This window comes from Salmo salar, chromosome 08, assembly GCF_965601325.2.
Source record: "Salmo salar chromosome 08, fSalSal1, whole genome shotgun sequence".
Lineage (NCBI taxonomy): Eukaryota > Metazoa > Chordata > Actinopteri > Salmoniformes > Salmonidae > Salmo > Salmo salar.
In genome coordinates this window covers 4,965,001-4,989,000 of record NC_138298.1, presented here as the reverse complement: position 1 = coordinate 4,989,000, position 24,000 = coordinate 4,965,001, and the positions used below count along the sequence as shown (strand labels likewise).

The window sequence follows — 24,000 nt, the reverse complement described above, 5'->3', positions numbered from 1 at the left end:
AATACAAACTTTATTTCCTTTCATCATTTGAACAGGGCAAAGGAGCACAAAGCACACACAAGCTGCATTCAGCAACAATATTCTTGTTTGTCTTATAAATACAAGGCAGATGCTAATTGAAAACACAAGGAAATTTGATCCTATTAAAAAGGCAGGAAGCTGCATTTAGTCAATTCATCATTAAATGCTCACCACAAGGCAGTGTTGCTGATGAAATAGTGCAAGAGCACACCCTCGTTGACAAAATGCTTACAGCACCTGGTATTCCCAGGCGGTCTCCCATCCAAGTACTAACCAGGCCCGACCCTGCTTAGCTTCCGAGATCAGACGAGATCGGGCGTACCCAGGCTGGTATGGCCGTAAGTGAGAAACAGTCTCTTGCTACAACATATATAGTCAAAGTGAGTGTGATAAACAGACATTGCATTTTCACCAATTAGATAAGCAGCTTGAACTTTGTGTCACTGAAAAAGTAGAAGAAATTACAAACACTGTTCCCATCACTTTTTAGCACAGGTAGTTGGATAAAATACAAACTTTATTTCCTTTCATCATTTGAACAGGGCAAAGGAGCACAAAGCACACACAAGCTGCATTCAGCAACAATATTCTTGTTTGTCTTATAAATACAAGGCAGATGCTAATCGAAAACACAAGGAAATTTGATCCTATTAAAAAGGCAGGAAGCTGCATTTAGTCAATTCATCATTAAATGCTCACTACAAGGCAGTGTTGCTGATGAAATAGTGCAAGAGCACACCCTCGTGGACAAAATGCTTACAGCACCTGGTATTCCCAGGCGGTCTCCCATCCAAGTACTAACCAGGCCCGACCCGGCTTAGCTTCCGAGATCAGACGAGATCGGGCGTACCCAGGCTGGTATGGCCGTAAGCGAGAAACAATCTCTTGCTACAACATATATAGTCAAAGTGAGTCTGATAAAACAGACATTTAGTCAATTCATCATTAAATGCTTAATACAAGGCAGTGTTGCTGATGAAATAGTGCAAGAGCACACCCTCGTGGACAAAATGCTTACAGCACCTGGTATTCCCAGGCGGTCTCCCATCCAAGTACTAACCAGGCCCGACCCGGCTTAGCTTCCGAGATCAGACGAGATCGGGCGTACCCAGGCTGGTATGGCCGTAAGCGAGAAACAATCTCTTGCTACAACATATATAGTCAAAGTGAGTGTGATAAACAGACATTGCATTTTCACCAATTAGATAAGCAGCTTGAACTTTGTGTCACTGAAAAAGTAGAAGAAATTACAAACACTGTTCCCATCACTTTTTAGCACAGGTAGTTGGATAAAATACAAACTTTATTTCCTTTCATCATTTGAACAGGGCAAAGGAGCACAAAGCACACACAAGCTGCATTCAGCAACAATATTCTTGTTTGTCTTATAAATACAAGGCAGATGCTAATTGAAAACACAAGAAAATGTGATCCTATTAAAAAGGCAGGAAGCTGCATTTAGTCAATTCATCATTAAATGCTCACTACAAGGCAGTGTTGCTGATGAAATAGTGCAAGAGCACACCCTCGTGGACAAAATGCTTACAGCACCTGGTATTCCCAGGCGGTCTCCCATCCAAGTACTAACCAGGCCCGACCCTTCTTAGCTTCCGAGATCAGACGAGATCTGGCGTACCCAGGCTGGTATGGCCGTAAGCGAGAAACAATCTCTTGCTACAACATATATAGTCAAAGTGAGTCTGATAAAACAGACATTTAGTCAATTCATCATTAAATGCTTAATACAAGGCAGTGTTGCTGATGAAATAGTGCAAGAGCACACCCTCGTGGACAAAATGCTTACAGCACCTGGTATTCCCAGGCGGTCTCCCATCCAAGTACTAACCAGGCCCGACCCGGCTTAGCTTCCGAGATCAGACGAGATCGGGCGTACCCAGGCTGGTATGGCCGTAAGCGAGAAACAATCTCTTGCTACAACATATATAGTCAAAGTGAGTGTGATAAACAGTCATTGCATTTTCACCAATTAGATAAGCAGCTTGAACTTTGTGTCACTGAAAAAGTAGAAGAAATTACAAACACTGTTCCCATCACTTTTTAGCACAGGTAGTTGGATAAAATACAAACTTTATTTCCTTTCATCATTTGAACAGGGCAAAGGAGCACAAAGCACACACAAGCTGCATTCAGCAACAATATTCTTGTTTGTCTTATAAATACAAGGCAGATGCTAATTGAAAACACAAGGAAATTTGATCCTATTAAAAAGGCAGGAAGCTGCATTTAGTCAATTCATCATTAAATGCTCACTACAAGGCAGTGTTGCTGATGAAATAGTGCAAGAGCACACCCTCGTGGACAAAATGCTTACAGCACCTGGTATTCCCAGGCGGTCTCCCATCCAAGTACTAACCAGGCCCGACCCTGCTTAGCTTCCGAGATCAGACGAGATCGGGCGTACCCAGGCTGGTATGGCCGTAAGCGAGAAACAGTCTCTTGCTACAACATATATAGTCAAAGTGAGTCTGATAAAACAGAGATTTAGTCAATTCATCATTAAATGCTTAATACAAGGCAGTGTTGCTGATGAAATAGTGCAAGAGCACACCCTCGTGGACAAAATGCTTACAGCACCTGGTATTCCCAGGCGGTCTCCCATCCAAGTACTAACCAGGCCCGACCCGGCTTAGCTTCCGAGATCAGACGAGATCGGGCGTACCCAGGCTGGTATGGCCGTAAGCGAGAAACAATCTCTTGCTACAACATATATAGTCAAAGTGAGTCTGATAAAACAGACATTTAGTCAATTCATCATTAAATGCTTAATACAAGGCAGTGTTGCTGATGAAATAGTGCAAGAGCACACCCTCGTGGACAAAATGCTTACAGCACCTGGTATTCCCAGGCGGTCTCCCATCCAAGTACTAACCAGGCCCGACCCGGCTTAGCTTCCGAGATCAGACGAGATCGGGCGTACCCAGGCTGGTATGGCCGTAAGCGAGAAACAATCTCTTGCTACAACATATATAGTCAAAGTGAGTGTGATAAACAGACATTGCATTTTCACCAATTAGATAAGCAGCTTGAACTTTGTGTCACTGAAAAAGTAGAAGAAATTACAAACACTGTTCCCATCACTTTTTAGCACAGGTAGTTGGATAAAATACAAACTTTATTTCCTTTCATCATTTGAACAGGGCAAAGGAGCACAAAGCACACACAAGCTGCATTCAGCAACAATATTCTTGTTTGTCTTATAAATACAAGGCAGATGCTAATCGAAAACACAAGGAAATTTGATCCTATTAAAAATGCAGGAAGCTGCATTTAGTCAATTCATCATTAAATGCTCACTACAAGGCAGTGTTGCTGATGAAATAGTGCAAGAGCACACCCTCGTGGACAAAATGCTTACAGCACCTGGTATTCCCAGGCGGTCTCCCATCCAAGTACTAACCAGGCCCGACCCGGCTTAGCTTCCGAGATCAGACGAGATCGGGCGTACCCAGGCTGGTATGGCCGTAAGCGAGAAACAATCTCTTGCTACAACATATATAGTCAAAGTGAGTCTGATAAAACAGACATTTAGTCAATTCATCATTAAATGCTTAATACAAGGCAGTGTTGCTGATGAAATAGTGCAAGAGCACACCCTCGTGGACAAAATGCTTACAGCACCTGGTATTCCCAGGCGGTCTCCCATCCAAGTACTAACCAGGCCCGACCCGGCTTAGCTTCCGAGATCAGACGAGATCGGGCGTACCCAGGCTGGTATGGCCGTAAGCGAGAAACAATCTCTTGCTACAACATATATAGTCAAAGTGAGTGTGATAAACAGACATTGCATTTTCACCAATTAGATAAGCAGCTTGAACTTTGTGTCACTGAAAAAGTAGAAGAAATTACAAACACTGTTCCCATCACTTTTTAGCACAGGTAGTTGGATAAAATACAAACTTTATTTCCTTTCATCATTTGAACAGGGCAAAGGAGCACAAAGCACACACAAGCTGCATTCAGCAACAATATTCTTGTTTGTCTTATAAATACAAGGCAGATGCTAATTGAAAACACAAGGAAATTTGATCCTATTAAAAAGGCAGGAAGCTGCATTTAGTCAATTCATCATTAAATGCTCACTACAAGGCAGTGTTGCTGATGAAATAGTGCAAGAGCACACCCTCGTGGACAAAATGCTTACAGCACCTGGTATTCCCAGGCGGTCTCCCATCCAAGTACTAACCAGGCCCGACCCTGCTTAGCTTCCGAGATCAGACGAGATCGGGCGTACCCAGGCTGGTATGGCCGTAAGCGAGAAACAGTCTCTTGCTACAACATATATAGTCAAAGTGAGTCTGATAAAACAGACATTTAGTCAATTCATCATTAAATGCTTAATACAAGGCAGTGTTGCTGATGAAATAGTGCAAGAGCACACCCTCGTGGACAAAATGCTTACAGCACCTGGTATTCCCAGGCGGTCTCCCATCCAAGTACTAACCAGGCCCGACCCTGCTTAGCTTCCGAGATCAGACGAGATCGGGCGTACCCAGGCTGGTATGGCCGTAAGCGAGAAACAATCTCTTGCTACAACATATATAGTCAAAGTGAGTGTGATAAACAGACATTGCATTTTCACCAATTAGATAAGCAGCTTGAACTTTGTGTCACTGAAAAAGTAGAAGAAATTACAAACACTGTTCCCATCACTTTTTAGCACAGGTAGTTGGATAAAATACAAACTTTATTTCCTTTCATCATTTGAACAGGGCAAAGGAGCACAAAGCACACACAAGCTGCATTCAGCAACAATATTCTTGTTTGTCTTATAAATACAAGGCAGATGCTAATTGAAAACACAAGGAAATTTGATCCTATTAAAAAGGCAGGAAGCTGCATTTAGTCAATTCATCATTAAATGCTCACTACAAGGCAGTGTTGCTGATGAAATAGTGCAAGAGCACACCCTCGTGGACAAAATGCTTACAGCACCTGGTATTCCCAGGCGGTCTCCCATCCAAGTACTAACCAGGCCCGACCCTGCTTAGCTTCCGAGATCAGACGAGATCGGGCGAACCCAGGCTGGTATGGCCGTAAGCGAGAAACAGTCTCTTGCTACAACATATATAGTCAAAGTGAGTGTGATAAACAGACATTGCATTTTCACCAATTAGATAAGCAGCTTGAACTTCGTGTCACTGAAAAAGTAGAAGAAATTACAAACACTGTTCCCATCACTTTTTAGCACAGGTAGTTGGATAAAATAGAAACTTTATTTCCTTTCATCATTTGAACAGGGCAAAGGAGCACAAAGCACACACAAGCTGCATTCAGCAACAATATTCTTGTTTGTCTTATAAATACAAGGCAGATGCTAATCGAAAACACAAGGAAATTTGATCCTATTAAAAATGCAGGAAGCTGCATTTAGTCAATTCATCATTAAATGCTCACTACAAGGCAGTGTTGCTGATGAAATAGTGCAAGAGCACACCCTCGTGGACAGAATGCTTACAGCACCTGGTATTCCCAGGCGGTCTCCCATCCAAGTACTAACCAGGCCCGACCCGGCTTAGCTTCCGAGATCAGACGAGATCGGGCGTACCCAGGCTGGTATGGCCGTAAGCGAGAAACAATCTCTTGCTACAACATATATAGTCAAAGTGAGTCTGATAAAACAGACATTTAGTCAATTCATCATTAAATGCTTAATACAAGGCAGTGTTGCTGATGAAATAGTGCAAGAGCACACCCTCGTGGACAAAATGCTTACAGCACCTGGTATTCCCAGGCGGTCTCCCATCCAAGTACTAACCAGGCCCGACCCGGCTTAGCTTCCGAGATCAGACGAGATCGGGCGTACCCAGGCTGGTATGGCCGTAAGCGAGAAACAATCTCTTGCTACAACATATATAGTCAAAGTGAGTGTGATAAACAGACATTGCATTTTCACCAATTAGATAAGCAGCTTGAAGTTTGTGTCACTGAAAAAGTAGAAGAAATTACAAACACTGTTCCCATCACTTTTTAGCACAGGTAGTTGGATAAAATACAAACTTTATTTCCTTTCATCATTTGAACAGGGCAAAGGAGCACAAAGCACACACAAGCTGCATTCAGCAACAATATTCTTGTTTGTCTTATAAATACAAGGCAGATGCTAATTGAAAACACAAGGAAATTTGATCCTATTAAAAAGGCAGGAAGCTGCATTTAGTCAATTCATCATTAAATGCTCACTACAAGGCAGTGTTGCTGATGAAATAGTGCAAGAGCACACCCTCGTGGACAAAATGCTTACAGCACCTGGTATTCCCAGGCGGTCTCCCATCCAAGTACTAACCAGGCCCGACCCTGCTTAGCTTCCGAGATCAGACGAGATCGGGCGTACCCAGGCTGGTATGGCCGTAAGCGAGAAACAGTCTCTTGCTACAACATATATAGTCAAAGTGAGTCTGATAAAACAGACATTTAGTCAATTCATCATTAAATGCTTAATACAAGGCAGTGTTGCTGATGAAATAGTGCAAGAGCACACCCTCGTGGACAAAATGCTTACAGCACCTGGTATTCCCAGGCGGTCTCCCATCCAAGTACTAACCAGGCCCGACCCTGCTTAGCTTCCGAGATCAGACGAGATCGGGCGTACCCAGGCTGGTATGGCCGTAAGCGAGAAACAATCTCTTGCTACAACATATATAGTCAAAGTGAGTCTGATAAAACAGACATTTAGTCAATTCATCATTAAATGCTTAATACAAGGCAGTGTTGCTGATGAAATAGTGCAAGAGCACACCCTCGTGGACAAAATGCTTACAGCACCTGGTATTCCCAGGCGGTCTCCCATCCAAGTACTAACCAGGCCCGACCCGGCTTAGCTTCCGAGATCAGACGAGATCGGGCGTACCCAGGCTGGTATGGCCGTAAGCGAGAAACAATCTCTTGCTACAACATATATAGTCAAAGTGAGTGTGATAAACAGACATTGCATTTTCACCAATTAGATAAGCAGCTTGAACTTTGTGTCACTGAAAAAGTAGAAGAAATTACAAACACTGTTCCCATCACTTTTTAGCACAGGTAGTTGGATAAAATACAAACTTTATTTCCTTTCATCATTTGAACAGGGCAAAGGAGCACAAAGCACACACAAGCTGCATTCAGCAACAATATTCTTGTTTGTCTTATAAATACAAGGCAGATGCTAATCGAAAACACAAGGAAATTTGATCCTATTAAAAAGGCAGGAAGCTGCATTTAGTCAATTCATCATTAAATGCTCACTACAAGGCAGTGTTGCTGATGAAATAGTGCAAGAGCACACCCTCGTGGACAAAATGCTTACAGCACCTGGTATTCCCAGGCGGTCTCCCATCCAAGTACTAACCAGGCCCGACCCGGCTTAGCTTCCGAGATCAGACGAGATCGGGCGTACCCAGGCTGGTATGGCCGTAAGCGAGAAACAATCTCTTGCTACAACATATATAGTCAAAGTGAGTGTGATAAACAGACATTGCATTTTCACCAATTAGATAAGCAGCTTGAACTTTGTGTCACTGAAAAAGTAGAAGAAATTACAAAAACTGTTCCCATCACTTTTTAGCACAGGTAGTTGGATAAAATACAAACTTTATTTCCTTTCATTATTTGAACAGGGCAAAGGAGCACAAAGCACACACAAGCTGCATTCAGCAACAATATTCTTGTTTGTCTTATAAATACAAGGCAGATGCTAATTGAAAACACAAGAAAATTTGATCCTATTAAAAAGGCAGGAAGCTGCATTTAGTCAATTCATCATTAAATGCTCACTACAAGGCAGTGTTGCTGATGAAATAGTGCAAGAGCACACCCTCGTGGACAAAATGCTTACAGCACCTGGTATTCCCAGGCGGTCTCCCATCCAAGTACTAACCAGGCCCGACCCTGCTTAGCTTCTGAGATCAGACGAGATCGGGAGTACCCAGGCTGGTATGGCCGTAAGCGCGAAACAGTCTCTTGCTACAACATATATAGTCAAAGTGAGTCTGATAAAACAGACATTTAGTCAATTCATCATTAAATGCTTAATACAAGGCAGTGTTGCTGATGAAATAGTGCAAGAGCACACCCTCGTGGACAAAATGCTTACAGCACCTGGTATTCCCAGGCGGTCTCCCATCCAAGTACTAACCAGGCCCGACCCGGCTTAGCTTCCGAGATCAGACGAGATCGGGCGTACCCAGGCTGGTATGGCCGTAAGCGAGAAACAATCTCTTGCTACAACATATATAGTCAAAGTGAGTGTGATAAACAGTCATTGCATTTTCACCAATTAGATAAGCAGCTTGAACTTTGTGTCACTGAAAAAGTAGAAGAAATTACAAACACTGTTCCCATCACTTTTTAGCACAGGTAGTTGGATAAAATACAAACTTTATTTCCTTTCATCATTTGAACAGGGCAAAGGAGCACAAAGCACACACAAGCTGCATTCAGCAACAATATTCTTGTTTGTCTTATAAATACAAGGCAGATGCTAATTGAAAACACAAGGAAATTTGATCCTATTAAAAAGGCAGGAAGCTGCATTTAGTCAATTCATCATTAAATGCTCACTACAAGGCAGTGTTGCTGATGAAATAGTGCAAGAGCACACCCTCGTGGACAAAATGCTTACAGCACCTGGTATTCCCAGGCGGTCTCCCATCCAAGTACTAACCAGGCCCGACCCTGCTTAGCTTCCGAGATCAGACGAGATCGGGCGTACCCAGGCTGGTATGGCCGTAAGCGCGAAACAGTCTCTTGCTACAACATATATAGTCAAAGTGAGACTGATAAAACAGACATTTAGTCAATTCATCATTAAATGCTTAATACAAGGCAGTGTTGCTGATGAAATAGTGCAAGAGCACACCCTCGTGGACAAAATGCTTACAGCACCTGGTATTCCCAGGCGGTCTCCCATCCAAGTACTAACCAGGCCCGACCCTGCTTAGCTTCCGAGATCAGACGAGATCGGGCGTACCCAGGCTGGTATGGACGTAAGCGAGAAACAATCTCTTGCTACAACATATATAGTCAAAGTGAGTCTGATAAAACAGACATTTAGTCAATTCATCATTAAATGCTTAATACAAGGCAGTGTTGCTGATGAAATATTGCAAGAGCACACCCTCGTGGACAAAATGCTTACAGCACCTGGTATTCCCAGGCGGTCTCCCATCCAAGTACTAACCAGGCCCGACCCTGCTTAGCTTCCGAGATCAGACGAGATCGGGCGTACCCAGGCTGGTATGGCCGTAAGCGAGAAACAGTCTCTTGCTACAACATATATAGTCAAAGTGAGTGTGATAAACAGACATTGCATTTTCACCAATTAGATAAGCAGCTTGAACTTTGTGTCACTGAAAAAGTAGAAGAAATTACAAACACTGTTCCCATCACTTTTTAGCACAGGTAGTTGGATAAAATACAAACTTTATTTCCTTTCATCATTTGAACAGGGCAAAGGAGCACAAAGCACACACAAGCTGCATTCAGCAACAATATTCTTGTTTGTCTTATAAATACAAGGCAGATGCTAATCGAAAACACAAGGAAATTTGATCCTATTAAAAAGGCAGGAAGCTGCATTTAGTCAATTCATCATTAAATGCTCACTACAAGGCAGTGTTGCTGATGAAATAGTGCAAGAGCACACCCTCGTGGACAAAATGCTTACAGCACCTGGTATTCCCAGGCGGTCTCCCATCCAAGTACTAACCAGGCCCGACCCGGCTTAGCTTCCGAGATCAGACGAGATCGGGCGTACCCAGGCTGGTATGGCCGTAAGCGAGAAACAATCTCTTGCTACAACATATATAGTCAAAGTGAGTGTGATAAACAGACATTGCATTTTCACCAATTAGATAAGCAGCTTGAACTTTGTGTCACTGAAAAAGTAGAAGAAATTACAAACACTGTTCCCATCACTTTTTAGCACAGGTAGTTGGATAAAATACAAACTTTATTTCCTTTCATCATTTGAACAGGGCAAAGGAGCACAAAGCACACACAAGCTGCATTCAGCAACAATATTCTTGTTTGTCTTATAAATACAAGGCAGATGCTAATCGAAAACACAAGGAAATTTGATCCTATTAAAAAGGCAGGAAGCTGCATTTAGTCAATTCATCATTAAATGCTCACTACAAGGCAGTGTTGCTGATGAAATAGTGCAAGAGCACACCCTCGTGGACAAAATGCTTACAGCACCTGGTATTCCCAGGCGGTCTCCCATCCAAGTACTAACCAGGCCCGACCCGGCTTAGCTTCCGAGATCAGACGAGATCGGGCGTACCCAGGCTGGTATGGCCGTAAGCGAGAAACAATCTCTTGCTACAACATATATAGTCAAAGTGAGTCTGATAAAACAGACATTTAGTCAATTCATCATTAAATGCTTAATACAAGGCAGTGTTGCTGATGAAATAGTGCAAGAGCACACCCTCGTGGACAAAATGCTTACAGCACCTGGTATTCCCAGGCGGTCTCCCATCCAAGTACTAACCAGGCCCGACCCGGCTTAGCTTCCGAGATCAGACGAGATCGGGCGTACCCAGGCTGGTATGGCCGTAAGCGAGAAACAATCTCTTGCTACAACATATATAGTCAAAGTGAGTGTGATAAACAGACATTGCATTTTCACCAATTAGATAAGCAGCTTGAACTTTGTGTCACTGAAAAAGTAGAAGAAATTACAAACACTGTTCCCATCACTTTTTAGCACAGGTAGTTGGATAAAATACAAACTTTATTTCCTTTCATCATTTGAACAGGGCAAAGGAGCACAAAGCACACACAAGCTGCATTCAGCAACAATATTCTTGTTTGTCTTATAAATACAAGGCAGATGCTAATTGAAAACACAAGAAAATTTGATCCTATTAAAAAGGCAGGAAGCTGCATTTAGTCAATTCATCATTAAATGCTCACTACAAGCAGTGTTGCTTATGAAATAGTGCAAGAGCACACCCTCGTGGACAAAATGCTTACAGCACCTGGTATTCCCAGGCGGTCTCCCATCCAAGTACTAACCAGGCCCGACCCTGCTTAGCTTCCGAGATCAGACGAGATCGGGCGTACCCAGGCTGGTATGGCCGTAAGCGAGAAACAGTCTCTTGCTACAACATATATAGTCAAAGTGAGTGTGATAAACAGACATTGCATTTTCACCAATTAGATAAGCAGCTTGAACTTTGTGTCACTGAAAAAGTAGAAGAAATTACAAACACTGTTCCCATCACTTTTTAGCACAGGTAGTTGGATAAAATACAAACTTTATTTCCTTTCATCATTTGAACAGGGCAAAGGAGCACAAAGCACACACAAGCTGCATTCAGCAACAATATTCTTGTTTGTCGTATAAATACAAGGCAGATGCTAATTGAAAACACAAGAAAATTTGATCCTATTAAAAAGGCAGGAAGCTGCATTTAGTCAATTCATCATTAAATGCTCACTACAAGGCAGTGTTGCTGATGAAATAGTGCAAGAGCACACCCTCGTGGACAAAATGCTTACAGCACCTGGTATTCCCAGGCGGTCTCCCATCCAAGTACTAACCAGGCCCGACCCTGCTTAGCTTCCGAGATCAGACGAGATCGGGCGTACCCAGGCTGGTATGGCCGTAAGCGAGAAACAGTCTCTTGCTACAACATATATAGTCAAAGTGAGTGTGATAAACAGACATTGCATTTTCACCAATTAGATAAGCAGCTTGAACTTTGTGTCACTGAAAAAGTAGAAGAAATTACAAACACTGTTCCCATCACTTTTTAGCACAGGTAGTTGGATAAAATACAAACTTTATTTCCTTTCATCATTTGAACAGGGCAAAGGAGCACAAAGCACACACAAGCTGCATTCAGCAACAATATTCTTGTTTGTCTTATAAATACAAGGCAGATGCTAATCGAAAACACAAGGAAATTTGATCCTATTAAAAAGGCAGGAAGCTGCATTTAGTCAATTCATCATTAAATGCTCACTACAAGGCAGTGTTGCTGATGAAATAGTGCAAGAGCACACCCTCGTGGACAAAATGCTTACAGCACCTGGTATTCCCAGGCGGTCTCCCATCCAAGTACTAACCAGGCCCGACCCTGCTTAGCTTCCGAGATCAGACGAGATCGGGCGTACCCAGGCTGGTATGGCCGTAAGCGAGAAACAGTCTCTTGCTACAACATATATAGTCAAAGTGAGTGTGATAAACAGACATTGCATTTTCACCAATTAGATAAGCAGCTTGAACTTTGTGTCACTGAAAAAGTAGAAGAAATTACAAACACTGTTCCCATCACTTTTTAGCACAGGTAGTTGGATAAAATACAAACTTTATTTCCTTTCATCATTTGAACAGGGCAAAGGAGCACAAAGCACACACAAGCTGCATTCAGCAACAATATTCTTGTTTGTCTTATAAATACAAGGCAGATGCTAATCGAAAACACAAGGAAATTTGATCCTATTAAAAAGGCAGGAAGCTGCATTTAGTCAATTCATCATTAAATGCTCACTACAAGGCAGTGTTGCTGATGAAATAGTGCAAGAGCACACCCTCGTGGACAAAATGCTTACAGCACCTGGTATTCCCAGGCGGTCTCCCATCCAAGTACTAACCAGGCCCGACCCGGCTTAGCTTCCGAGATCAGACGAGATCGGGCGTACCCAGGCTGGTATGGCCGTAAGCGAGAAACAATCTCTTGCTACAACATATATAGTCAAAGTGAGTCTGATAAAACAGACATTTAGTCAATTCATCATTAAATGCTTAATACAAGGCAGTGTTGCTGATGAAATAGTGCAAGAGCACACCCTCGTGGACAAAATGCTTACAGCACCTGGTATTCCCAGGCGGTCTCCCATCCAAGTACTAACCAGGCCCGACCCGGCTTAGCTTCCGAGATCAGACGAGATCGGGCGTACCCAGGCTGGTATGGCCGTAAGCGAGAAACAATCTCTTGCTACAACATATATAGTCAAAGTGAGTGTGATAAACAGACATTGCATTTTCACCAATTAGATAAGCAGCTTGAACTTTGTGTCACTGAAAAAGTTGAAGAAATTACAAACACTGTTCCCATCACTTTTTAGCACAGGTAGTTGGATAAAATACAAACTTTATTTCCTTTCATCATTTGAACAGGGCAAAGGAGCACAAAGCACACACAAGCTGCATTCAGCAACAATATTCTTGTTTGTCTTATAAATACAAGGCAGATGCTAATTGAAAACACAAGAAAATTTGATCCTATTAAAAAGGCAGGAAGCTGCATTTAGTCAATTCATCATTAAATGCTCACTACAAGGCAGTGTTGCTGACGAAATAGTGCAAGAGCACACCCTCGTGGACAAAATGCTTACAGCACCTGGTATTCCCAGGCGGTCTCCCATCCAAGTACTAACCAGGCCCGACCCGGCTTAGCTTCCGAGATCAGACGAGATCGGGCGTACCCAGGCTGGTATGGCCGTAAGCGAGAAACAATCTCTTGCTACAACATATATAGTCAAAGTGAGTGTGATAAACAGACATTGCATTTTCACCAATTAGATAAGCAGCTTGAACTTTGTGTCACTGAAAAAGTAGAAGAAATTACAAACACTGTTCCCATCACTTTTTAGCACAGGTAGTTGGATAAAATACAAACTTTATTTCCTTTCATCATTTGAACAGGGCAAAGGAGCACAAAGCACACACAAGCTGCATTCAGCAACAATATTCTTGTTTGTCTTATAAATACAAGGCAGATTCTAATTGAAAACACAAGAAAATTTGATCCTATTAAAAAGGCAGGAAGCTGCATTTAGTCAATTCATCATTAAATGCTCACTACAAGGCAGTGTTGCTGATGAAATAGTGCAAGAGCACACCCTCGTGGACAAAATGCTTACAGCACCTGGTATTCCCAGGCGGTCTCCCATCCAAGTACTAACCAGGCCCGACCCTGCTTAGCTTCCGAGATCAGACGAGATCGGGCGTACCCAGGCTGGTATGGCCGTAAGCGAGAAACAATCTCTTGCTACAACATATATAGTCAAAGTGAGTCTGATAAAACAGACATTTAGTCAATTCATCATTAAATGCTTAATACAAGGCAGTGTTGCTGATGAAATAGTGCAAGAGCACACCCTCGTGGACAAAATGCTTACAGCACCTGGTATTCCCAGGCGGTCTCCCATCCAAGTACTAACCAGGCCCGACCCGGCTTAGCTTCCGAGATCAGACGAGATCGGGCGTACCCAGGCTGGTATGGCCGTAAGCGAGAAACAATCTCTTGCTACAACATATATAGTCAAAGTGAGTGTGATAAACAGACATTGCATTTTCACCAATTAGATAAGCAGCTTGAACTTTGTGTCACTGAAAAAGTAGAAGAAATTACAAACACTGTTCCCATCACTTTTTAGCACAGGTAGTTGGATAAAATACAAACTTTATTTCCTTTCATCATTTGAACAGGGCAAAGGAGCACAAAGCACACACAAGCTGCATTCAGCAACAATATTCTTGTTTGTCTTATAAATACAAGGCAGATTCTAATTGAAAACACAAGAAAATTTGATCCTATTAAAAAGGCAGGAAGCTGCATTTAGTCAATTCATCATTAAATGCTCACTACAAGGCAGTGTTGCTGATGAAATAGTGCAAGAGCACACCCTCGTGGACAAAATGCTTACAGCACCTGGTATTCCCAGGCGGTCTCCCATCCAAGTACTAACCAGGCCCGACCCTGCTTAGCTTCCGAGATCAGACGAGATCGGGCGTACCCAGGCTGGTATGGCCGTAAGCGAGAAACAGTCTCTTGCTACAACATATATAGTCAAAGTGAGTGTGATAAACAGACATTGCATTTTCACCAATTAGATAAGCAGCTTGAACTTTGTGTCACTGAAAAAGTAGAAGAAATTACAAACACTGTTCCCATCACTTTTTAGCACAGGTAGTTGGATAAAATACAAACTTTATTTCCTTTCATCATTTGAACAGGGCAAAGGAGCACAAAGCACACACAAGCTGCATTCAGCAACAATATTCTTGTTTGTCTTATAAATACAAGGCAGATGCTAATCGAAAACACAAGGAAATTTGATCCTATTAAAAAGGCAGGAAGCTGCATTTAGTCAATTCATCATTAAATGCTCACTACAAGGCAGTGTTGCTGATGAAATAGTGCAAGAGCACACCCTCGTGGACAAAATGCTTACAGCACCTGGTATTCCCAGGCGGTCTCCCATCCAAGTACTAACCAGGCCCGACCCGGCTTAGCTTCCGAGATCAGACGAGATCGGGCGTACCCAGGCTGGTATGGCCGTAAGCGAGAAACAATCTCTTGCTACAACATATATAGTCAAAGTGTGTCTGATAAAACAGACATTTAGTCAATTCATCATTAAATGCTCACTACAAGGCAGTGTTGCTGATGAAATAGTGCAAGAGGAGAAAATGCTTACAGCACCTGGTATTCCCAGGCGGTCTCCCATCCAAGTACTAACCAGGCCCGACCATGCTTAGCTTCCGAGATCAGACGAGATCGGGCGTACCCAGGCTGGTATGGCCGTAAGCGAGAAACAATCTCTTGCCACAACATATATAGTCAAAGTGAGTGTGATAAACAGACATTGCATTTTCACCAATTAGATAAGCAGCTTGAACTTTGTGTCACTGAAAAAGTAGAAGAAATTACAAACACTGTTCCCATCACTTTTTAGCACAGGTAGTTGGATAAAATACAAACTTTATTTCCTTTCATCATTTGAACAGGGCAAAGGAGCACAAAGCACACACAAGCTGCATTCAGCAACAATATTCTTGTTTGTCTTATAAATACAAGGCAGATGCTAATCGAAAACACAAGGAAATTTGATCCTATTAAAAAGGCAGGAAGCTGCATTTAGTCAATTCATCATTAAATGCTCACTACAAGGCAGTGTTGCTGATGAAATAGTGCAAGAGCACACCCTCGTGGACAAAATGCTTACAGCACCTGGTATTCCCAGGCGGTCTCCCATCCAAGTACTAACCAGGCCCGACCCTGCTTAGCTTCCGAGATCAGACGAGATCGGGCGTACCTTTTTTTTTTTTTTATCTTTTATTATGAAAAAACACATAATATTTACAATATTCAAACAATAATAATAAAAAAAGGATGAACAATTCATCCTTTTACAAAATCAAAAAAGAAAAGAAAATAAAACCAATTAATAATTAAAAGCAAGTTTTCCATTTTGATCAATTTCGATAAAAGTGCTCCCCCACACAAACAGTTTTTCAAAATTACATCCTCCATATTTATATATTAGTTCAATATCTTTCTCTAAAATACTTTTAAATAAAACCTCCACACTCACAATTTTCCCTTCATAATGTCCTAAATTCCTTCTTTGTCTTACAGCGTATCTAGCATGGCTAAGAACAAAATTCATCAAATTAATATTAAAAACTTTGCTTTTTCCATTTATACCAAATAGAAACAACCTCCTCCACTCAATCCCATTTACAATATCTTCTCCCCAATGTTGTTCTAAAAGCCCCTTTATAAACTCATGAAACCCTTGTAATCTACTACATTCAATAAAAAAGTGCATAAAATTTTCCACCTCCGTACCACAAATATCACATTCTCTTTTAATGTCTCTATTTATTTGATGTAAAACCACGTTCGTAAAAATCCTATTATGTTTCAATTTAAAATCATTATCTTCACATTCTATAGAATTATATTTGACATTGACATTCTTCCATATTGATTTTACATCTATATTTACAAATACCCTAGACCACACTTTTTCTGAAGCAGGAGCTTTTATCTCTCTTAAAATACATTTTTCATAAATCTTTTTAACTTTCAAACCTGATAAAACATGTTTCTCCCCATTACTTTCATAATATAAAACCGGTAAACCCTTAGCTCTCTCAACCACCTCTGTATTTATTAAAAGCACCCATTCTTCAGGAATACACCCTAAAATTCTCTTATACATATTATCTACTGTAGTTTTGCTTATTTCATCTTCCACTTCACAAACATTATCATAAATCGCTTGTACAGTAAGGAACCCTGGAATGACCTCGTATAAAATATCCCCAATCTGTCTCATCCCAGCCCTCATAAAATATTTACAAAACAACATCTTATTATTATATTGTATCTTGGGATTTAAGAAAATTGGCTGATTTAAAATATTGTCTAAAATGGTACACTCATAATAAATATTTGGTAAAAACTCCCCCCAAGCTTCAAACACTTCTCTATAAAACAATGGTATATTACTTAACATTTCTTTTTTCATGCACATCAATAAACCATTGTCCCCCATCCTCCCAACCTCCTGCAAATACTCCTTAAAAAATCTTTTCCATCCATAATCTAGTTCACCATATAAATATTTCCATACCATTTTAACTCTAATTGCTTTTTTCCTTACATTTAAATCCACCAACTTCAAACCCCCCTCCTCATAACCTGCAATCAATGTTTTAAAAGAAATTTTCGCTCCTTTCCCATCCCATAAAAAATCAACTAAAATCATATTCATTTCAGATAAAACCCATTCTGGTACATCTAAAACGTTCATGACATGAATAAAAATTGACATCAGCAAGGAATTTACAACAATTACTTTCCCTTTTAATTTCAAAGCCCTCCCCCTCCACATATTTACTACCTTCCTAACTTTGTTTATAACCCCACTCCATGTCAGATCCCTAGCTTCTTGTTCCTTCACCCCTAAAAACACACCTAACACCTTAAAATAATCATTTACCACCTTAAAAGGAAAAGTCCCCTCATTATTCTTCCCAACATACATTATTACTGACTTCTCCATATTCACTTTAGCTCCTGAGGCTTTCTCATATACTTTAAAACACTCCATCACCCTTTTAACACTTCCCTCATCTCTGACTGTAATTGTGGTATCGTCTGCATATTGATGAATTAAACTAAAACCTCCTTGCGGAGTCTCTACACAATTTATAAAATGATCTTTTTTAAGGTATGCCGCTAAGGGTTCTACCGATAAAACAAACAATAAAGCTGATAAAGGGCACCCCTGTCTCACTGATCTCTCAAGAATAAAAGAATCTGTTAAAATCCCATTACATTTAACCCTACTTTTAGCCTTTCTATATAATAATTTTATCCATCTTATAATTCCATTTCCAAACCCATACTTTTCCAGTACCCTAAACATAAAATCATGTTCCACCCTGTCAAAAGCTTTATTAAAATCTATACTTAAAACAATTCCCCCCATCTTATCGCTATTCATTTTATTTATCACATCTCTAAGTGTAGTTATGGTATCTGCTATATCTCTTCCAGGCACACTATAATTTTGTGTAGGTGCTATAATATCATTTAAAACCATCTTCATCCTATTTGCCAGTATCTTAGCTAAAATCTTATAATCTGAGTTTAATAAACTAATTGGCCTATAATTTTCTAATTTCAATTTACTCCCCTTATTTTTATATAAAATCGATATCAGCCCTGTCAACATGGAATCTGAAACAGTATTATTGTCTTCCATATATTGATATACTTCTAATAAAATAGGTGCTAAAATACTTTCATACATTTTATAAAACTCTGCAATTAGTCCATCCACTCCAGGACTTTTATTTATTTGTAAACCCTTAATTGCATCTTTCACTTCATCCATTGTTATCTCCCTATCACACATTTGCTTATCCTCAACACCAATTTGCACATCCACACTACTTAAAATCTCTTTTACACACCCCTCATCCACCTCCCCTTTCTTAAATAAATCCTTATAAAAATTCTGTACCGTTTCTAATATCTCCACATAATCAATTACCACTTCACCCTTTACATTTTCAATCTCACTAATATATGATTTCATCTGTTTAGTTTTCTCTAAACCAAGAAAAAACGACGTACATTTCTCCCCTTCTAAAACATATTTTGCCCTACTTCTTATAATTGCACCCTTACACTTATCTATTTCACATTTGCTCAATTTTTCTTTTAAATCTAAAAACTTTTCAATAGTATAATCAGGATCACTATCACATTTCTTCATTTCTTCATTCAATTTTGTTCTTAAATAATTTTCTGCTCTTGTCATCCTACTCCTCTGCTTCCTTGCATATCTAATACTAAAAACTTTTATTTTTTCTTTAACATTTTCCCACCACTTGCACTTATCATTCCCTTTTTGCTTATCCTCCATTTCATGTTCTATCAAAGATTTAAGTTGTTTCCCGTATTCCTCATCACCTAGATACCCTGCATTCATACACCATATTCCCCCCCCTTTCCTTTCCTTATCTAACCCCACCGAAAATGTTAACCCAGCATGATCACTAAAAGTTGTAAAAATATATTTAATATCCTTCATAAAATTCCTTAACCCTTCATTTACTAAAACCAAATCTATCCGTGTCTGTTTCAATTCCCCTAAAACCACCTGCCTTCTAGAAAATTCTCTCTTATTCGGATTCTCCTCCCTCCATATATCAATTAAATTGTTTTCAACCATCATCTTCCTTAAAACCCCCCTAGATACGTCACTTCTAAAAATAGCTCCCCTTGTCATATCTAGTCTATCCATTTTTACATTAAAATCCCCAACTAAAATACAGTTTCCCTTGCACCATTTCGCTTATTCTAAAAATAAATTCCTTCTCTCTATTTCATTATTCGGCGCATAAATATTTATAATCCTAAAAACCCTACTCATATATTCAAAATCTAAAATTAAAATCCTCCCATTATTATCATTATATATCTTCTTCACATTTTCTACTACATCCTTCCTTATTAAAATTGCAACCCCACATGAATTCCCCCTACCATTGTTTACATAAATAAAATCCCTCCATATTTTCTGAATTTCTAAAACACACATATTATCCCAGTGCGTCTCTTGAATACATAAAATATCAGAATTCTTTATGTGTACTATTCTATTAAATTTTCCTATTGTTCTCAACCCATTCGCATTTATCGACATTATTGTTACCATACTAATAAATAATAAAATTATAAAATATAATTTCATTATCCTCTACCTTTTATCCAGTTTCTTTCCTCTTCCACCCTTTCTCTCCCCCCCCTCCGCTGCTTTCCTCTTCCTGTATCCTCCTCTCATTCTTTCAAATTTTTCCCCATCATCCGAGTCCGATATCTCCTCCAAGTCCATTTCATCCAGCCAACTTTTCTTCTTTACACCCTCATCCGTTGTGCTCCCCGTGTTCATCGCCGATTCTGGAATGCTCGTTGTGCTCCCCGTGTTCATCGCAGATTCTGGAATGTTCGTTGTGCTCCCCGTGTTCTCCGCCGTTTCTGGAATGTTCATCTCCGTCTCACGTGTAGTAGTCGTTGTGCTCCCCGTGTTCATACCCGTCTCTGTTATTGTCATTAAACTTAAGACCCTCTCCATTTCTTCACCCCCCGAGGTACTTGTTTGTGCTGTGCTTTCCCCCAAAACCCGTGAGTCCCCCGTGCTTCCCCCCAATCCACTTCCCCTCTCCTCCTGAAAACTCCACCTTCTTATTTCCGAATCCATACTGCTCCCAATTTCGTTAATCTTCTGGTCTTCTTTCTTCTCCCTTCTTCCTTCCTCCGTCTCTCCACCTTCCACCACGTCCTCTCCTCCATCTTCTTCTCCTTCTTGCGATGATACAACTGCTTCCTCGAATAGTACTTGACTCCCCTCTTCAGTCATAACTTCTCCACAGTTGCACTCCGCCAATCTCTTTCTGCATCTTCCACAAACATTCCTTTCCTTCTCTCCGACACACTCTCTCGCATAATGGCCTTGATTGCCGCACTTGAAACACTTGAATTCAGGGCAATCTTTAACTATGTGCCCAGGTTGTATGCACAATCGACAAACTCTGACCTGCTTGTCATGGATCACCCTGAAGTATTCAGCTCCTTCCAGCGTCTCAATTTTTGTGGAATATGGCAATGATTTTACTTTTTCCGTAAATTTAACTTTACAAAACCGTGTTCCGTCAACCACCTCCGTTCCAGGCCAAACTCTCCTCCTTATCTCCGAGACGGCCGTTACTCCCCAGCTACTCAGCTTGTCCAGTATAACTTTGTCTTCGATGTATACCGGGAGATTCATAAAAGACACCACCAATTCATTTACATTCACATCTCTCGCCATAATCCTGGTGTCCTTTATCCTTAAACCGTCCATTAGCCGTTCTTTACCTTTTCCGTTTTTCATCGTAATTTCATACTTCTTCTCGCCTTTCATTCGGCATCCCACCACCTCTCCACACATCTCCTTAATTGCTCGCAGTAATTCCATCGTCGTCATCTTTTCTTCTCCCACCAACTCAATTGCCACCGTGTATTCTTTGCCATATTTCATTCATCCTTTTTCGTTTTCCTTCCGTTGCGCATTTTCGTTGTCTTTGTCCGTTCCGTTTGTCGTTGCCATGTTGTCCGTCATTGTAAATCAAAAATGAAAGCGAAAAAACCTCCCCCAGGCAGCAAAACTGCAGGGGGGGAAAACTAAACAAAACTAAAAACTATCCAAATAAAAAAACAATAAATTATATTGCAAAAACCAAAAAAGAAACGAAAATAGCTCTCGAGCAAACACTCTCAAGCAAACACTCACAGCTCAATTACTCGCACCTGTCGTCACTTCCCCAATCAAGGATTAGCGCCCCCAGGCTGGTATGGCCGTAAGCGAGAAACAGTCTCTTGCTACAACATATATAGTCAAAGTGAGTGTGATAAACAGACATTGCATTTTCACCAATTAGATAAGCAGCTTGAACTTTGTGTCACTGAAAAAGTAGAAGAAATTACAAACACTGTTCCCATCACTTTTTAGCACAGGTAGTTGGATAAAATACAAACTTTATTTCCTTTCATCATTTGAACAGGGCAAAGGAGCACAAAGCACACACAAGCTGCATTCAGCAACAATATTCTTGTTTGTCTTATAAATACAAGGCAGATGCTAATCGAAAACACAAGGAAATTTGATCCTATTAAAAAGGCAGGAAGCTGCATTTAGTCAATTCATCATTAAATGCTCACTACAAGGCAGTGTTGCTGATGAAATAGTGCAAGAGCACACCCTCGTGGACAAAATGCTTACAGCACCTGGTATTCCCAGGCGGTCTCCCATCCAAGTACTAACCAGGCCCGACCCGGCTTAGCTTCCGAGATCAGACGAGATCGGGCGTACCCAGGCTGGTATGGCCGTAAGCGAGAAACAATCTCTTGCTACAACATATATAGTCAAAGTGAGTCTGATAAAACAGACATTTAGTCAATTCATCATTAAATGCTTAATACAAGGCAGTGTTGCTGATGAAATAGTGCAAGAGCACACCCTCGTGGACAAAATGCTTACAGCACCTGGTATTCCCAGGCGGTCTCCCATCCAAGTACTAACCAGGCCCGACCCGGCTTAGCTTCCGAGATCAGACGAGATCGGGAGTACCCAGGCTGGTATGGCCGTAAGCGAGAAACAATCTCTTGCTACAACATATATAGTCAAAGTGAGTGTGATAAACAGACATTGCATTTTCACCAATTAGATAAGCAGCTTGAACTTTGTGTCACTGAAAAAGTAGAAGAAATTACAAACACTGTTCCCATCACTTTTTAGCACAGGTAGTTGGATAAAATACAAACTTTATTTCCTTTCATCATTTGAACAGGGCAAAGGAGCACAAAGCACACACAAGCTGCATTCAGCAACAATATTCTTGTTTGTCTTATAAATACAAGGCAGATGCTAATTGAAAACACAAGGAAATTTGATCCTATTAAAAAGGCAGGAAGCTGCATTTAGTCAATTCATCATTAAATGCTCACTACAAGGCAGTGTTGCTGATGAAATAGTGCAAGAGGAGAAAATGCTTACAGCACCTGGTATTCCCAGGCGGTCTCCCATCCAAGTACTAACCAGGCCCGACCATGCTTAGCTTCCGAGATCAGACGAGATCGGGCGTACCCAGGCTGGTATGGCCGTAAGCGAGAAACAATCTCTTGCCACAACATATATAGTCAAAGTGAGTGTGATAAACAGACATTGCATTTTCACCAATTAGATAAGCAGCTTGAACTTTGTGTCACTGAAAAAGTAGAAGAAATTACAAACACTGTTCCCATCACTTTTTAGCACAGGTAGTTGGATAAAATACAAACTTTATTTCCTTTCATCATTTGAACAGGGCAAAGGAGCACAAAGCACACACAAGCTGCATTCAGCAACAATATTCTTCTTTGTCTTATAAATACAAGGCAGATGCTAATTGAAAACACAAGGAAATTTGATCCTATTAAAAAGGCAGGAAGCTGCATTTAGTCAATTCATCATTAAATGCTCACTACAAGGCAGTGTTGCTGATGAAATAGTGCAAGAGCACACCCTCGTGGACAAAATGCTTACAGCACCTGGTATTCCCAGGCGGTCTCCCATCCAAGTACTAACCAGGCCCGACCCGGCTTAGCTTCCGAGATCAGACGAGATCGGGCGTACCCAGGCTGGTATGGCCGTAAGCGAGAAACAATCTCTTGCTACAACATATATTGTCAAAGTGAGTCTGATAAAACAGACATTTAGTCAATTCATCATTAAATGCTTAATACAAGGCAGTGTTGCTGATGAAATAGTGCAAGAGCACACCCTCGTGGACAAAATGCTTACAGCACCTGGTATTCCCAGGCGGTCTCCCATCCAAGTACTAACCAGGCCCGACCCGGCTTAGCTTCCGAGATCAGACGAGATCGGGCGTACCCAGGCTGGTATGGCCGTAAGCGAGAAACAATCTCTTGCTACAACATATATAGTCAAAGTGAGTGTGATAAACAGACATTGCATTTTCACCAATTAGATAAGCAGCTTGAACTTTGTGTCACTGAAAAAGTAGAAGAAATTACAAACACTGTTCCCATCACTTTTTAGCACAGGTAGTTGGATAAAATACAAACTTTATTTCCTTTCATCATTTGAACAGGGCAAAGGAGCACAAAGCACACACAAGCT

The 24,000-nt window shown here is 40.9% G+C and overlaps 43 non-coding genes across 43 annotated transcripts; all 43 read right to left on the bottom strand.

The window, feature by feature from the left end:
• Window positions 1–246: 246 nt before the first annotated feature.
• LOC145883154 (5S ribosomal RNA) lies at window positions 247–365 on the bottom strand. The gene has a single exon (XR_014394727.1). It is a non-coding gene; the product is annotated as a 5S ribosomal RNA (ribosomal RNA).
• A 409-nt stretch (window positions 366–774) lies between these two features.
• Window positions 775–893, bottom strand: LOC145884769 (5S ribosomal RNA). Its single transcript, XR_014396349.1, has one exon. It is a non-coding gene; the product is annotated as a 5S ribosomal RNA (ribosomal RNA).
• Window positions 894–1,032: 139 nt separating this feature from the next.
• On the bottom strand, window positions 1,033–1,151 carry LOC145884768 (5S ribosomal RNA). Its single transcript, XR_014396348.1, has one exon. It is a non-coding gene; the product is annotated as a 5S ribosomal RNA (ribosomal RNA).
• A 409-nt stretch (window positions 1,152–1,560) lies between these two features.
• LOC145851178 (5S ribosomal RNA) lies at window positions 1,561–1,679 on the bottom strand. The gene has a single exon (XR_014373028.1). It is a non-coding gene; the product is annotated as a 5S ribosomal RNA (ribosomal RNA).
• Window positions 1,680–1,818: 139 nt separating this feature from the next.
• LOC145884766 (5S ribosomal RNA) lies at window positions 1,819–1,937 on the bottom strand. Its single transcript, XR_014396346.1, has one exon. It is a non-coding gene; the product is annotated as a 5S ribosomal RNA (ribosomal RNA).
• Window positions 1,938–2,346: 409 nt separating this feature from the next.
• Window positions 2,347–2,465, bottom strand: LOC145857037 (5S ribosomal RNA). The gene has a single exon (XR_014377928.1). It is a non-coding gene; the product is annotated as a 5S ribosomal RNA (ribosomal RNA).
• Window positions 2,466–2,604: 139 nt separating this feature from the next.
• Window positions 2,605–2,723, bottom strand: LOC145884765 (5S ribosomal RNA). The gene has a single exon (XR_014396345.1). It is a non-coding gene; the product is annotated as a 5S ribosomal RNA (ribosomal RNA).
• A 139-nt stretch (window positions 2,724–2,862) lies between these two features.
• On the bottom strand, window positions 2,863–2,981 carry LOC145884764 (5S ribosomal RNA). The gene has a single exon (XR_014396344.1). It is a non-coding gene; the product is annotated as a 5S ribosomal RNA (ribosomal RNA).
• A 409-nt stretch (window positions 2,982–3,390) lies between these two features.
• Window positions 3,391–3,509, bottom strand: LOC145884763 (5S ribosomal RNA). The gene has a single exon (XR_014396343.1). It is a non-coding gene; the product is annotated as a 5S ribosomal RNA (ribosomal RNA).
• A 139-nt stretch (window positions 3,510–3,648) lies between these two features.
• LOC145884762 (5S ribosomal RNA) lies at window positions 3,649–3,767 on the bottom strand. The gene has a single exon (XR_014396342.1). It is a non-coding gene; the product is annotated as a 5S ribosomal RNA (ribosomal RNA).
• A 409-nt stretch (window positions 3,768–4,176) lies between these two features.
• Window positions 4,177–4,295, bottom strand: LOC145857036 (5S ribosomal RNA). Its single transcript, XR_014377927.1, has one exon. It is a non-coding gene; the product is annotated as a 5S ribosomal RNA (ribosomal RNA).
• A 139-nt stretch (window positions 4,296–4,434) lies between these two features.
• Window positions 4,435–4,553, bottom strand: LOC145857035 (5S ribosomal RNA). The gene has a single exon (XR_014377926.1). It is a non-coding gene; the product is annotated as a 5S ribosomal RNA (ribosomal RNA).
• Window positions 4,554–4,962: 409 nt separating this feature from the next.
• On the bottom strand, window positions 4,963–5,081 carry LOC145882159 (5S ribosomal RNA). Its single transcript, XR_014393726.1, has one exon. It is a non-coding gene; the product is annotated as a 5S ribosomal RNA (ribosomal RNA).
• Window positions 5,082–5,490: 409 nt separating this feature from the next.
• On the bottom strand, window positions 5,491–5,609 carry LOC145884761 (5S ribosomal RNA). Its single transcript, XR_014396341.1, has one exon. It is a non-coding gene; the product is annotated as a 5S ribosomal RNA (ribosomal RNA).
• Window positions 5,610–5,748: 139 nt separating this feature from the next.
• Window positions 5,749–5,867, bottom strand: LOC145884760 (5S ribosomal RNA). Its single transcript, XR_014396340.1, has one exon. It is a non-coding gene; the product is annotated as a 5S ribosomal RNA (ribosomal RNA).
• A 409-nt stretch (window positions 5,868–6,276) lies between these two features.
• On the bottom strand, window positions 6,277–6,395 carry LOC145857034 (5S ribosomal RNA). The gene has a single exon (XR_014377925.1). It is a non-coding gene; the product is annotated as a 5S ribosomal RNA (ribosomal RNA).
• Window positions 6,396–6,534: 139 nt separating this feature from the next.
• LOC145857033 (5S ribosomal RNA) lies at window positions 6,535–6,653 on the bottom strand. Its single transcript, XR_014377924.1, has one exon. It is a non-coding gene; the product is annotated as a 5S ribosomal RNA (ribosomal RNA).
• Window positions 6,654–6,792: 139 nt separating this feature from the next.
• LOC145884759 (5S ribosomal RNA) lies at window positions 6,793–6,911 on the bottom strand. Its single transcript, XR_014396339.1, has one exon. It is a non-coding gene; the product is annotated as a 5S ribosomal RNA (ribosomal RNA).
• A 409-nt stretch (window positions 6,912–7,320) lies between these two features.
• On the bottom strand, window positions 7,321–7,439 carry LOC145884758 (5S ribosomal RNA). Its single transcript, XR_014396338.1, has one exon. It is a non-coding gene; the product is annotated as a 5S ribosomal RNA (ribosomal RNA).
• Window positions 7,440–7,848: 409 nt separating this feature from the next.
• On the bottom strand, window positions 7,849–7,967 carry LOC145885534 (5S ribosomal RNA). Its single transcript, XR_014397117.1, has one exon. It is a non-coding gene; the product is annotated as a 5S ribosomal RNA (ribosomal RNA).
• A 139-nt stretch (window positions 7,968–8,106) lies between these two features.
• Window positions 8,107–8,225, bottom strand: LOC145884757 (5S ribosomal RNA). Its single transcript, XR_014396337.1, has one exon. It is a non-coding gene; the product is annotated as a 5S ribosomal RNA (ribosomal RNA).
• A 409-nt stretch (window positions 8,226–8,634) lies between these two features.
• Window positions 8,635–8,753, bottom strand: LOC145857032 (5S ribosomal RNA). The gene has a single exon (XR_014377923.1). It is a non-coding gene; the product is annotated as a 5S ribosomal RNA (ribosomal RNA).
• Window positions 8,754–8,892: 139 nt separating this feature from the next.
• On the bottom strand, window positions 8,893–9,011 carry LOC145885309 (5S ribosomal RNA). Its single transcript, XR_014396890.1, has one exon. It is a non-coding gene; the product is annotated as a 5S ribosomal RNA (ribosomal RNA).
• Window positions 9,012–9,150: 139 nt separating this feature from the next.
• Window positions 9,151–9,269, bottom strand: LOC145857031 (5S ribosomal RNA). The gene has a single exon (XR_014377922.1). It is a non-coding gene; the product is annotated as a 5S ribosomal RNA (ribosomal RNA).
• Window positions 9,270–9,678: 409 nt separating this feature from the next.
• LOC145884755 (5S ribosomal RNA) lies at window positions 9,679–9,797 on the bottom strand. The gene has a single exon (XR_014396335.1). It is a non-coding gene; the product is annotated as a 5S ribosomal RNA (ribosomal RNA).
• Window positions 9,798–10,206: 409 nt separating this feature from the next.
• LOC145884754 (5S ribosomal RNA) lies at window positions 10,207–10,325 on the bottom strand. Its single transcript, XR_014396334.1, has one exon. It is a non-coding gene; the product is annotated as a 5S ribosomal RNA (ribosomal RNA).
• A 139-nt stretch (window positions 10,326–10,464) lies between these two features.
• LOC145884753 (5S ribosomal RNA) lies at window positions 10,465–10,583 on the bottom strand. The gene has a single exon (XR_014396333.1). It is a non-coding gene; the product is annotated as a 5S ribosomal RNA (ribosomal RNA).
• A 408-nt stretch (window positions 10,584–10,991) lies between these two features.
• Window positions 10,992–11,110, bottom strand: LOC145857030 (5S ribosomal RNA). The gene has a single exon (XR_014377921.1). It is a non-coding gene; the product is annotated as a 5S ribosomal RNA (ribosomal RNA).
• Window positions 11,111–11,519: 409 nt separating this feature from the next.
• Window positions 11,520–11,638, bottom strand: LOC145857028 (5S ribosomal RNA). The gene has a single exon (XR_014377919.1). It is a non-coding gene; the product is annotated as a 5S ribosomal RNA (ribosomal RNA).
• Window positions 11,639–12,047: 409 nt separating this feature from the next.
• On the bottom strand, window positions 12,048–12,166 carry LOC145857027 (5S ribosomal RNA). The gene has a single exon (XR_014377918.1). It is a non-coding gene; the product is annotated as a 5S ribosomal RNA (ribosomal RNA).
• Window positions 12,167–12,575: 409 nt separating this feature from the next.
• Window positions 12,576–12,694, bottom strand: LOC145884752 (5S ribosomal RNA). Its single transcript, XR_014396332.1, has one exon. It is a non-coding gene; the product is annotated as a 5S ribosomal RNA (ribosomal RNA).
• Window positions 12,695–12,833: 139 nt separating this feature from the next.
• Window positions 12,834–12,952, bottom strand: LOC145884751 (5S ribosomal RNA). The gene has a single exon (XR_014396331.1). It is a non-coding gene; the product is annotated as a 5S ribosomal RNA (ribosomal RNA).
• A 409-nt stretch (window positions 12,953–13,361) lies between these two features.
• LOC145884750 (5S ribosomal RNA) lies at window positions 13,362–13,480 on the bottom strand. The gene has a single exon (XR_014396330.1). It is a non-coding gene; the product is annotated as a 5S ribosomal RNA (ribosomal RNA).
• A 409-nt stretch (window positions 13,481–13,889) lies between these two features.
• Window positions 13,890–14,008, bottom strand: LOC145857026 (5S ribosomal RNA). Its single transcript, XR_014377917.1, has one exon. It is a non-coding gene; the product is annotated as a 5S ribosomal RNA (ribosomal RNA).
• A 139-nt stretch (window positions 14,009–14,147) lies between these two features.
• Window positions 14,148–14,266, bottom strand: LOC123735491 (5S ribosomal RNA). The gene has a single exon (XR_006765573.2). It is a non-coding gene; the product is annotated as a 5S ribosomal RNA (ribosomal RNA).
• Window positions 14,267–14,675: 409 nt separating this feature from the next.
• LOC145857025 (5S ribosomal RNA) lies at window positions 14,676–14,794 on the bottom strand. The gene has a single exon (XR_014377916.1). It is a non-coding gene; the product is annotated as a 5S ribosomal RNA (ribosomal RNA).
• A 409-nt stretch (window positions 14,795–15,203) lies between these two features.
• Window positions 15,204–15,322, bottom strand: LOC145884749 (5S ribosomal RNA). The gene has a single exon (XR_014396329.1). It is a non-coding gene; the product is annotated as a 5S ribosomal RNA (ribosomal RNA).
• Window positions 15,323–15,449: 127 nt separating this feature from the next.
• On the bottom strand, window positions 15,450–15,568 carry LOC145884936 (5S ribosomal RNA). Its single transcript, XR_014396516.1, has one exon. It is a non-coding gene; the product is annotated as a 5S ribosomal RNA (ribosomal RNA).
• Window positions 15,569–22,094: 6,526 nt separating this feature from the next.
• LOC145884748 (5S ribosomal RNA) lies at window positions 22,095–22,213 on the bottom strand. Its single transcript, XR_014396328.1, has one exon. It is a non-coding gene; the product is annotated as a 5S ribosomal RNA (ribosomal RNA).
• Window positions 22,214–22,352: 139 nt separating this feature from the next.
• Window positions 22,353–22,471, bottom strand: LOC145884890 (5S ribosomal RNA). The gene has a single exon (XR_014396470.1). It is a non-coding gene; the product is annotated as a 5S ribosomal RNA (ribosomal RNA).
• Window positions 22,472–22,868: 397 nt separating this feature from the next.
• LOC145884935 (5S ribosomal RNA) lies at window positions 22,869–22,987 on the bottom strand. The gene has a single exon (XR_014396515.1). It is a non-coding gene; the product is annotated as a 5S ribosomal RNA (ribosomal RNA).
• Window positions 22,988–23,396: 409 nt separating this feature from the next.
• On the bottom strand, window positions 23,397–23,515 carry LOC145884747 (5S ribosomal RNA). The gene has a single exon (XR_014396327.1). It is a non-coding gene; the product is annotated as a 5S ribosomal RNA (ribosomal RNA).
• Window positions 23,516–23,654: 139 nt separating this feature from the next.
• LOC145884745 (5S ribosomal RNA) lies at window positions 23,655–23,773 on the bottom strand. The gene has a single exon (XR_014396325.1). It is a non-coding gene; the product is annotated as a 5S ribosomal RNA (ribosomal RNA).
• Between the last annotated feature and the right edge of the window lie 227 nt (window positions 23,774–24,000).